General features: G+C 44.7%; 1 protein-coding gene across 1 annotated transcript in view; it reads left to right on the top strand.

Annotated features, from left to right (window-relative positions):
• Window positions 1–1,726, top strand: part of gdap2 (ganglioside induced differentiation associated protein 2) — a 30,897-nt gene extending 29,171 nt beyond the window's left edge. The window contains exon 15 of the transcript XR_004796373.2: window positions 222–1,726. The gene's annotated coding sequence lies outside the window, so the exon portion shown is untranslated. The remainder of the gene's footprint in view (window positions 1–221) is intronic.
• The last annotated feature ends 10,188 nt before the right edge of the window (window positions 1,727–11,914 follow it).

Genomic DNA, 11,914 nt, shown 5'->3' with positions numbered 1-11,914 from the left:
CTTTAACTTTAGATGAACACTAATGCAGAACACAAAGACAAAAAAGTACATCATCTGTCATTTGCCAAAATATACACAATGTATATATATATATATATATATATATATCATCTCTTCAGATCACTTGTGCATTTGTCAGTTTTTTTCTACATTCACGTAGCAGCTGAACTTTTTACTGTTGTATATTTTAATGGCTTTCACCAACTGCTGCTCTGTTTCAGAGGATATCATCTCCATAAGGCAAACCTCAAATTTACATTTGGACCTGAGGGACAAGCTGTGGAACACTAAGAAGACGAAGAAAGAAAAGATGAGAAAATGATGTGTCTGTCTACTTAGAACTCTGTGTTCAGGAACTGGGCTGAATTCAGTCCAGCCACAAAAGGGAAAAATGAGATCCATCACTTACAGCTGATAGGTGATGAATGAATAAGTGGCCTGTCTCCCAGACGAGTACGACTCCGAGTCCAAGTGCAAAAGAGCATCCGCTATTACACGTTGGCGGATTTGAGCGACTGTACTGCAATCCAATCTTTCTGTGAAGAGAGAATTCGTCAAACAGAGTTTTAACTTAGTTTTTATGTTTCACAGAACCTAGAGTTCAAGCCTTTAAACGTTTCTGGGTGGAAGTTCTGCAGCGGGATGACGTTAAAACCAGCATCACCCCTGTCGGCGCCTTTGTGGTTTTACTTCTTCCCTGTAAAAACCACAAATTCACCGCCGTCACAAATCCTGAGCATCGAGAATCAGAGGGATGATGATCACCACAGGCGACATGATGCAGATGTAACTTCACAGAGCCGTAAAATACGAAAAGTATAGAATGACTACAGATTTATCCAACGGTGAATACGTGTCCAGACCTTGTACCTGTAACTGCATCACGAGTACAGTCCAGCCTTGAACAATTACTTGACCTCGTCACAAGACTCCCACACTTTTGTTCACAAGCCTGAACAAAAGTTCCTTTGAAAAGTGAGAAAAATCAAGAACGGATAAAGAAATGTTCTTCAAAAGTTAAAGAGGCGCACGATTTTTTGTGTTGATTCGTTTATTTTCTTGGAATGAAATGAACGAGCACAAGTCTGGATATAACATAAGAGTCACATGCACAAGTCTCGACCGATGCAAGGATCCTAAAACGCTTGACGCAGACAAAATCCAGAAGCTTTTCAAAGATCTAATACTACAGATCTAATAAAGTTAAAGTTCAAAGTGTTTTCAGCAGAAAAAATGTACTAAAGGTATTAAAAGAAAACATAGCCATTACACAGGAAAATGGCTGTAGATTGTTGTGTAAGCATCTCTGACCAAACGCGACGCAAGTTTTTCCCGTGATGAGTTGTGCGCCAGGCGACGCAAATGACGCAAAGACGCTCGAGTTGAAACCTTTTGAACTCCAGCGAAATGATCACGTGGCGCGATGTCGCCAAAGCCAATTAGCGCTGAGTTACGCTATACGCCCAAACTCGCCTCGCGTTTGTTGTGAACGCAGTGGAGCTAATTTTACAAAACGTCAATACATGTACAACATTTCCTTCTAAAATAAAGTGCAGAAGCGTAAAGCTACTCAAGTGTCAGTGTCGGGGGTCCATGAATGTAATGTTCATTACTTTGAGGAGCTAGCAAGCTAAGAGGCTACATGCCTCGAAAGCAGTGGGACGGTCGTGGTAGCGAGCTTTGCGATGTAAACACAAAATAAAAGAATAAAACGATAAAATGAGGCTGTCGTGGGTTTCTATCTCTTTTTTATAAGTGTAATAAAACTCCATGAAAGAACCGATAAATGAGTGATGTGTTGGTCCGTGGATGTGGGAAGCAGAGGGGGCTGCAGCGCCCCTACTGGGGAGAGACTGTAACTGCATGGTAAACATCTGATTCTTTTTTTAGTTATTTATTTTCTAATCTTTCCATTTTAGAACATTCAGTGTATCAGGTGTCTGATTCGCAAAATGTAGAACGTGAGTGTAAAAGACTATTCACACATACAAAATCTTGAAGATCATATATTTGTGAGCCACTTTTAATTCTTTTATTTTTTAACGAAGACTCAGCAGTTTCCCACGACAGCTGTGAGCAAACGGCAGGAAACCAGAGTAAACGGTGTTAATATTGAGGACAACACAGATCAGCCACATTAAAGGAGGTCACTGGTTTCCATGGCGTCATTGCTAGACTATGTAAAAAAAAAAAAAAAAAAAAGAGCGGATCAGTGAATTTTCAGCCATGAATTAATGCATAATGTGGAGTATGGTGATTTTATGCAACAGGAGGTTGAACTGATTCAGAATAAACCAGCGGCTCCGTGCAGCGGTGTCGCATTTTTAATAGAACTAGAAAAATTCTTAAATAAAACAATGGCACTTTAAGGCACAGATTCATTGAGATATGAGAGACAAAAAGCATATTTTCATGATTGTGTTTACAGTAGGTGAAAAACAACGTGGGATGTTGCCCCACAAGAAGTTTGACACGTTTGAGTGATGAATGTGTTTCTGACGGTGCCGTCAAGGACTTTCAGCTTTCTTTTGCCGCCATGTTTGTTTCATGCCACGCACAAATATGATGAAATGCTTTTTCTGGATAGAGTAAGTGATGATGTAAATGTATGTCTGATGTCTCAATCTTTCCAGAACCGAGGAAATGGTCGAATTAGATGGATAAACAGCAGGTGTTGCTCTCAGCAGGTGGTTTTATTTTTTTCACTCTCACCCTCCCTCTGCAGAAAACAGCATCATGTTCCAGGAAGTGGCCAAGTGGCCCCGTGATGATTAAAACCTGCTCGCCTGCTTTCCGCGGCCCGCCCGGCGCCGCGCGTCTCTTCACCTGCCCACATCCTGCTGACCGGCGTGACCCTGGGTTTTTTTCTTTTTTTCTTCCTTTCATGGCGTCTCATCTTTCGCTTTTTTTTAATCCCTCTATGCGTTCCCGCTGGATTAGCGTGGCGGGCGGGAGACGGGGACGGAAGGGCCGCTGCCGCTGGCTGTAAGCGAAGAGCTGTGGCGAGTGGATGAGCAAAGGCGTGACCGGCAGGGATTAACTGGTCCGAGCGGAGAGGCCGGAAAAAACACAGGACGTCATTACTTGTACTCGTTCGCATTGCACTCAAAATGTCTAATGAATAATGATAGAATAAGAACATTGCAATCTACATTACTGCATCTACATAAGTTCATAAGTTCACACATACAACAATGCAAAGGAAGAAGCGGTATAGATAATGGATGAACCGCTAAAAGCTTCACGTTTATTGTGAGTGGCATCGATCGCCTTCATCTAACCCTGATAGTTGGAGTTGATTCTCGAGGGGATAGACCCGTTTCGTCTTTAGGAGGAAGATTGAATTCAGACACTTGGGTCAAGTGGTTCGCAGTTCAGACGCGGTTTACTCCAGATCTGGAATCGAGACACTCTGCGCGCCGCGAGTAGGTTTTCGAGGATGAACACAGCAACACAAGAGTTTATGTACCTCACCATGAGCTCACACAGATTTAGAAAATACCATAGAAGTTCCTCCGAGCCGCGTCGACGAAGACGTAGCCCCAGGGCCTCATGACGCATCTCGGTACCTAGGAGGAAGGACGACAGGTAGAGAAACAGGATGATCCGTCTACAGGCTACAACATCAAATCAAATGCAGCCAGCGAACACTCGGTCGAGTGCCGTTGTAGTTAGCTTTACAAGTACTTGGTCAAAAACCAAGGTATTGGACGATCTGACACTCGACCTGATGATGGCTCTCGTTGAGAAAAGTCAGGGCGTCAAAGTCAAGTTTCGTCCTGAGGGGACAATGAATGTCTGCGCAACATTTGCCAGCAGTCCGTCAAGTAGCTGTCAAGATGTTCAACAGGCGTGTCAACCGTCACGCTGGCACTGTGAAGTTCACCAATCATTGGTATCATTGGGATTCATCCTGTGGGGAGCACGCACCGGCATGAAATTCATTTCAAAAGTTGTTGAGATGTTTCACTCTGACCAAAAAAAGGTTGATCTCATGGTGGCGTTAGGGGTAAAAGTAAATGAGTTCATCAGAATCAGAAGGAAACATGCTCTGGGGACCATGAATGTCAAACAAACATTAGTCAATTCATGTGATGAATGTTGAGATATTCTACATCAAGTGAAAACTTGCTGCTGGTACAGGAGGAAATGGCAAATCACCAAAGTCATTTGAATTTATCTACTAGGGATTTTGAATATCCATAAGATTTCATGGTTCCATGTTCATGTTTGTAAGATTCATCGTCTGGGGCCAATGAAAATCCACCGATAGCTGCCAGAATATTTCCGTCTAGACCGAACAGGTGAACCGAGAAATCCGCTGACTCGAGTCCAGAGACGTGAGAAATGTAACGTTGCAACAATAGACCCACTGCACGCTCCTTCTTCCCCACGTCACGAAAAGCACATTACTTATGGAAACTCTTATCAGAAGCAGGCTGCATCTGGAGGCATTATTTTATCACCAGAAAACGATGTCTTTAATGGAAGACAAGCTGGGGAGTTCACGTTCTGACCTCACCGTGAGTGAAGCTGTTGCCTCGGTCAACTCGGTCGCCCTGTTTTATATCACAGCAGCTTTTCAAACTGAGCGTGTGCGCTCGCCTGATTCAAACTGATCACCCCGTCTGAATGAGGTGCGTAACGTTGACGGGGGCAAGACGGGGTCACAACACAGGTGTGTGGAGGTGTGGCCACTAGGGGGGGAGGAGCTGGGCTTAAAGGAGACGTATCATGCTCATATATCCAGGTTCAGAATGTTAATTTGGGTTATTACTTGAAGAGGTTAACACGCTCTGATGTTCAGTCAACACACCGGTTTCCTCAGACTGTCACATCCCTGCAGCGCCTCTGTCGGAAAAACACTTGGTTTTGGCTCCTGTCTCTTTAAGGCCCCTCCCTCCCTCTAATTGGCCTGCTGGGCCTCACTCTGTTGTGATTGGTCAACGGCTTCCAGCGCGTGCAGGAAGTCCTCGCGACCGAGAACGCGCTAAGAATGAGCTCGTCCATTTGTTCACCGCTCGCGCGTTTTAAAAGTAAATGAATAACCTCAGAGACGCAAATGAAACATGCAGCTCATTATCGCGCTGTCTGCAGACTATAAATTATCAATTAAATGATGTTTGAAAAGTTTAACAGGCTTGGTTTTATGACTTGATGGAAATCCACTCTCAGGGTCTTTGGCCTCTCGCTGTTATTCCGAAGGACTTTTACAGCGACAGCTTGTGAGACGTTTACTTCCCATAAGAGAGAGAGATCCAGCAGATTCTACATTCTCCCACGGGGTCCTGATCAGGTGGACGGCTCAACGCCTCCGTGGTAGTGTTAGGACTTCTCCGATAAACTAACGGAGCTCCGAGTGGTTGGTCAGACAGTAACAGACTGTTTTCTGTGTTTTGAGCGCTTTGGGTTCCTGAAAATCGCTATATAAATTGAATGTATTATTATTATTATTATTATTATTATCATTATTCAGTATCTCATACAGAGAGAAAACATACATGTACTGTACTTTCTGTACTTCAAACAAGAGAGAAGGAGACCGCAACCAACTGAGCCACCGACAGGGGACACTTTGTGGCGGCGCACCCCTGATTCCATTTCCGGTTTCCGGCAGCGTCTGAAAATTCAACGTGAACGCGACGTGTTCTGGAACCGTTTAGTTCAACAACCGTATTCAACACGACGTAGAAACATGGAGACTCACACGGAGGTCGGGTCCAACTCACGGAACTATATTTAGCTCATTCACAGTTGATTATACATATATGAACACATAGTTATGGACAATATATTCAATTTCTGTGAATAAGTTCTATTAAATATTACACACTGTAGCTTTAAGTACAAGATTACAGTACTTCAGGTCATCACACGATCGTGACTCAACCAAACAAATCAGTGGTCGTCGTCGTCGTCTCCGTGATCCTCCTGATCAGTGTGAACTTTACGAGAAGTGTCAGTGATTTGAAGTTGAGAGTGAAACAGTTTGTTGGACGTGTGGCCTGGAAGTCTCTCGTTACCTCATCCCCCGCCTGCGAGCGCTGGTGAGAGGGACGAGCTATTTGACAGGGAGCACAGTTAAAAAACTAAAAAGGGCTATTTTTTTCTTCTTTTGTTCATGTGGACGGGGATCAGACACCCCGAGAGGAGAGGGCTACAGTATATGTATGAGCGATATGATCAGAACAGCATGTCAGACTACAGTAGAGAGACGAGCGCCCGGCCAACAGCTGCTCGTGGTATAAATGCCTGAGAGCAGCACACACACACACACACACTCACACACACTCACACACACACACACACACACACACACTCACACACACACACACACACACACACTCACACACACACACACACACACACTCACTCACTCACTCACTCACTCACTCACTCACTCACTCACACACACTCTCACACACACACACACACACACACACACACTCACACACGCACACGCACACACACTCACACACACACACACACACACTCACACTCAGAATGAATCTGAGATATTTGTGAACCCTCAGGAGACGGACACACGAGCATGGCCGTCCCCTCGTGGATCTGTGTGTGGCTGAGGGACGCTTTACATAGATCGATGGCCAGAAGGAGGTGTGTGTGTGTGTGTGTGTGTACGCCTGCTAATGCAAGTCCTTCTGGGAAACAGTTTGAGCACCAGTGCGTGGAAAGGTACATGAGAACATGCTGAACTCTTTTTTTCCCTTTTCTCTGTTTCAGCCACAGGTCGCTCCACTCACCACCCGTCACCTGTTTCTCGGGACCGTGGCGTCCTCCTATATTTGGCCTCTCCTCTGGGGCTCTGCGAGGTGGTGGTGGTGTCGGGGGGTGTGTGTGTGTGTGTGTGTGTGTGTGTGTGTGTGTCCATGTTTGCACAGCTTGCTTGATTCCAGCCTGAGGAGGGTGGACACAGTTTACATGAGCTGCTCAACTTCTCACACATTTCCTTTTACTTCAGGGGTCAAAGTTCAGGCAGTCGCCGCGCGGGGCGGAGGAGGTTGAACGGACCTGCAGGCCGGGACCGACCGGTCCTGTGCATTTCCGTGAGAGGGTCTTTGAGTGTTGCTGTGGTTCACGATGTGGAATCGCTCACCAGAGAGTCGGTGGTTCGATCCTTGGCTCCACTAGTCCACGTGGCCTGACCCTGAATGACCTGCAGTTGTAAAGCACAATGAGGAGATGATTAGAACGAAGCGTTGACGAAAAGTGATTTCTATAAGAGACAACTTCACCTTCACATCTTATCTTGAAGGACTCGTTTTTATTTTAAGACAACCCTGTCCACATACTTTTGTCCAGTTAAGGGACGAAGAAAAGAAATCTCGATGCGACGACATGCAGAGATGGAACGCTTTTATGGCAGAACGTCGACGCCAGTGCACTTGGAAGGAAACTCATGTACACGAGAACATATGTTATGTAACCATGTTGTGTAATAGTACATTGAGTATATTGTATATATATATGTATTGCAACACACATGAGACATGCAGGCAGCTTGGAATGATAACAGACATTATCTTTACTTTAAGGGGTTGAAGTTCAGTACCTAGATATCCTGTAGGTTTGTGTCAGTAACACGCACGCACACACACGCACACACACACACACACGCACACACACACACACACAGACACACAGTGAAAAGTGCATTTCCAAAGAGGCTCACACTCTCCAAACTTACATTTGTTACTGTAAAAAAACTGACGCTTCAAAGGGGAATTTGTTGTTGTTCTCAACACAAGGCCGAGCGGGAAACGGCCTTGAAACCTATTAACTTCTGCGAAGGCGTGTTTACGCAGCGGCAGCGTTTGGAGTCTTTATTGCTCGCATGCAAACCGCATGGTTACGGTAAGTGATCCTGTGCCGAGAAACGGCAATTTGAGGAAATTAAAAAAGATAATAACTTCGTCGAGGGGCCGGGGTCAACGTGTGGAGGCTGATCCGAGCCGAGTCAGCGGCAGCGATGGCTGGAGATGAGATGTTCACACAGACGGACCTGAAGAGGAGGAGGAAGGTATTTGTATTTGCAATGTGTTTTTAACGAGGCCACAAATGTCAGAAAAGTCGTCAGTTCGTCAGTTCATCAGTTCATCAGCTCGTCGGTTCATCAGTTCATCAGGTCATCAGTTCATCAGCTCATCGGTTCATCAGGTCATCAGTTCATCGGCTCATCGGTTCATCAGTTCATCAGCTCATCAGTTCATCGGCTCATTGGCTCATCGGTTCATTAGCTCATCGGCTCATCGGTTCATCAGTTCGTCAGCTCATCAGTTCATCGGCTCATCGGTTCATCAGTTCGTCAGCTCATCAGTTCATCGGCTCATCGGTTCATCAGTTCATCAGTTCATCAGCTCATCAGTTCATCAGCTCATCGTCTCATCAGCTCGTCAGTTCATCAGTTTATCAGCTCATCGGCTCATCAGTTCATCAGCTCATCAGTTCATCGGTTCATCAGTTCATCAGGTCATCAGTTCATCGGCTCATCGGTTCATCAGTTCATCAGCTCATCAGTTCATCGGCTCATTGGCTCATCGGTTCATCAGCTCATCGGCTCATCGGTTCATCAGTTCGTCAGCTTATCAGTTCATCGGCTCATCGGTTCATCAGTTCGTCAGCTCATCAGTTCATCGGCTCATCGGTTCATCAGTTCATCAGTTCATCAGCTCATCAGTTCATCAGTTCATCAGCTCATCGGCTCATCAGCTCGTCAGTTCATCAGTTCATCAGCTCATCGGCTCATCAGCTCGTCAGTTCATCAGCTCATCGGTTCATCAGCTCGTCAGTTCATCAGCTCATCAGTTCATCAGCTCATCGGCTCATCAGCTCATCAGTTCATCGGTTCATCGGTTCATCGGTTCATCAGTTCATCAGTTCATCAGCTCATCTGCTCATCGGTTCATCAGTTCATCAGCTCATCTGCTCATCGGTTCATCAGTTCATCAGCTCATCTGCTCATCGGCTCATCAGCTCATCAGTTCATCGGTTCATCGGTTCATCAGTTCATCAGCTCATCTGCTCATCAGTTCATCGGTTCATCGGTTCATCAGTTCATCAACTCATCAGCTCATCATTTCATCAGCTCATCAGCTCATCAGTTCATCTGCTCGTCCTTCTCAGCCAAACAAAATAACGACGTCCAGTCTCTGATTCCTCCTCTGAATCAAACATGAGTGGGCAGGTTTGTCAACATGCTCCCCCACCGCCCGTCCCCTGACTCACACAGGTGAACAAAACAAACACACACAATAAGACAAAAGCAGCAAAATCGCCCTCGTCCTCCCAGACAACGGACTTCCATCAGAGCCACAGATGTTCGCTCCTCGGGGATCTGGAGTCCGAGGAGCCTCGTCAGTTCCGGAGCCGACGGGATGAGAAAAGCATTTTTTCAACATTAATTACCACGTGAATTAATTGGCAACAAAAACTCCCCCTGACCGATATGTCTGTGACACATTCAGTGGCGGTGGGAGAGTTGCACTCTGCTGCTGTCTCTGCTCCCCGCTCACTGTGACAGTCACATCTCTTCTGCTAATGATTCATCATGTTCACCGTATTCTGTCCCACGCAGTCCAACAGCCGTGGGACATATCGACTCTCTAAATAAAGTCCAGTCGTGATCTTTGGTCTTTCAAAGTTTCTTTTTATAGGATTTTACAGACAGAATGTGTAAAACCACACGAGACCCTCGAGCTGCAGGTTCACTCGGGGCGGTTTGTTCATGTGACACCAGAAGAGAAAGGTAGAAAATAAGTGTGTGCGTGTGTGTGTGTGTGTGTGTGTGCGTGTGTGTATGTGTGTGTGTATGTGTGTGTGTGTGTGTGTGTGCGTGTGTGTGTGTGTGTATGTGTGTGTGTTTGTAGGACTGATCGCAGGGTTCATCATGTCCATGTGTCCGTAGTGAAAGGTCGTGGGTCTTGTTTTGAGATTTGACCTTTCACCTTTCCGTCGCCTACACCAGCTGGAGGTGTGCAGAGCCACAGAAACCGCGTGCGGGACACAAAGAGTTAGTCTACCTTGACTGCAAATCCCAACATGTGAACATTATCTTCTTGAAATAAATAGTCAAATATTGGCCTTTTGGCAAAAATCTGGAATATAATTGAATTTCCTGTGAGTAAAGTTCAATTCTGCTATATAAAACCATAACTATAAAACCAGCATCAAACTGTGTGTGTGTGTGTGTGTGTGTGTGTGTGTGCGTGTGTGTGTGCTGGACGGTGACTGCGTCTCTCTGCTCTGTGTCAACTCTCCATTGTCTCACCCTCCGCTGCATAACTTGTCGGTATTTTTTCCAGAAATCGTGCATTGTTTGAGCCGACCCACTGTGTGTGTCTGTGTGTGCATGTGTGTGTGTGTGTGTGTGTGTACAGGATGGAGGTGTGGGTTGGTGCTGGTGTGAGGGTGGAGGATGGAGGTTGTGTGGTTTTTGCTGCAGCCCTGAAAACACCCTGACGGAGACAAGTTGTCATCTCACTGTGACTCTGAAACTCAGGAAACGAGACACACCAGCGTGAAAGATGAAAGATGTGGTGGTGAGATATACACATATATGATACATATACATATACATGTATACAAATTGCTCTGTATGTCAAAACAGTAATATTTGGATCGGATGAGCAGTTCATAATTTGATAATCTAGATATTTGGGAGACCGATGATCAAACGCAGAACGACCCCTGAACTTTATTGTGAACACACAAAAGGGAAGAAGAAGAAGAAGACGAAGATGACCTGACACTTAGGAGGAGCGAGAGGACGATGAATAAAGATGTTAAAAGTAATAAAAGAAAAGGCCGGAGGGTGCTTGGCGGAGGTGAGGCTGGAAACCGCCAGAGCCAAGTGGTCTTTCAGTCTCACCGCGTCGGTCAGAGTGACGACTCTGGTGGAAACACTGGTGATTAATTGTGGCTTTACCAGCTTTGATCTCAGGTGTTTCATATTTGAAGGGATTTTATCATTATTATTATTTTCATTACACTTCAATATTACAGTTGGCGCTGCCGACTGCAGCTGGTTCCCTCGCAGTGATGATCCAGCTATCTTTTAGCGTCGACGCCATCAGATAGAAATTTACGAGTCCGTCCTGTATGAAGGGAAATTTATTATATTTCAGATGAATCCGTCATGTTTATCTGTAACTTTTCAAAGGAAAACAATAATTTAAAACAAAACAAAAAAACTTTGTTTTCAGCAAATTCTAAGTGTTTTGTTAAAGTCTTGAGAAATGATCTCTGACTGCAAACGGATATTAATATTTGTCAATATTAGTTTAGATTAATCATAACTGTACCATGATCATGTGTGATTCAGTTATTAGATGTTATAGAAAAAAAAATGGCTGATATGTAACTGTAAAATGTAGACAAATGTCTGCTAAAGTATGAAAGTACAGTACAACACAGACAAAGCAGCTGCTAATATTGAATATATATGTGATATCTAATATTTAAGTCGTGCCACAGAAACACCAGAACACAACTTCAGATTAATTTGACCTTTCAAACTAAAGTACAGGTGACTCAGTCTCTGTTTCATAATTTAACCAACAATTCAAAAATAAATCCACAGTAGTTATAGATATATATATATATATATACTGGAGGGGGAGATATTTAAAGAGCGGAGAGGGAGATGATGTTTGTGTTGAAGAAACAAAAACAACAAAAAACACACAATCCAGGCAGTTTGCAGAGTGACACACCGACCTTTGACCTCTTGACCTCTGAGACAACATTTACAAGCTGCGACCCGACGCCACATCTGTCGACATCCATCTTTGTTGGATTTAGAGGGGTTATTAAAACGGGTCTGCGTGTCATGTACATACAGAATAAAGACATTTACAACGGTAATATTTCCACATTATAAGGTCTCACTTGAATA

The sequence above is a fragment of the Scophthalmus maximus genome, chromosome 14 (assembly GCF_022379125.1).
Source record: "Scophthalmus maximus strain ysfricsl-2021 chromosome 14, ASM2237912v1, whole genome shotgun sequence".
Classification (NCBI taxonomy): domain Eukaryota; kingdom Metazoa; phylum Chordata; class Actinopteri; order Pleuronectiformes; family Scophthalmidae; genus Scophthalmus; species Scophthalmus maximus.
This window is presented reverse-complemented; position numbering and strand designations above follow the sequence as displayed.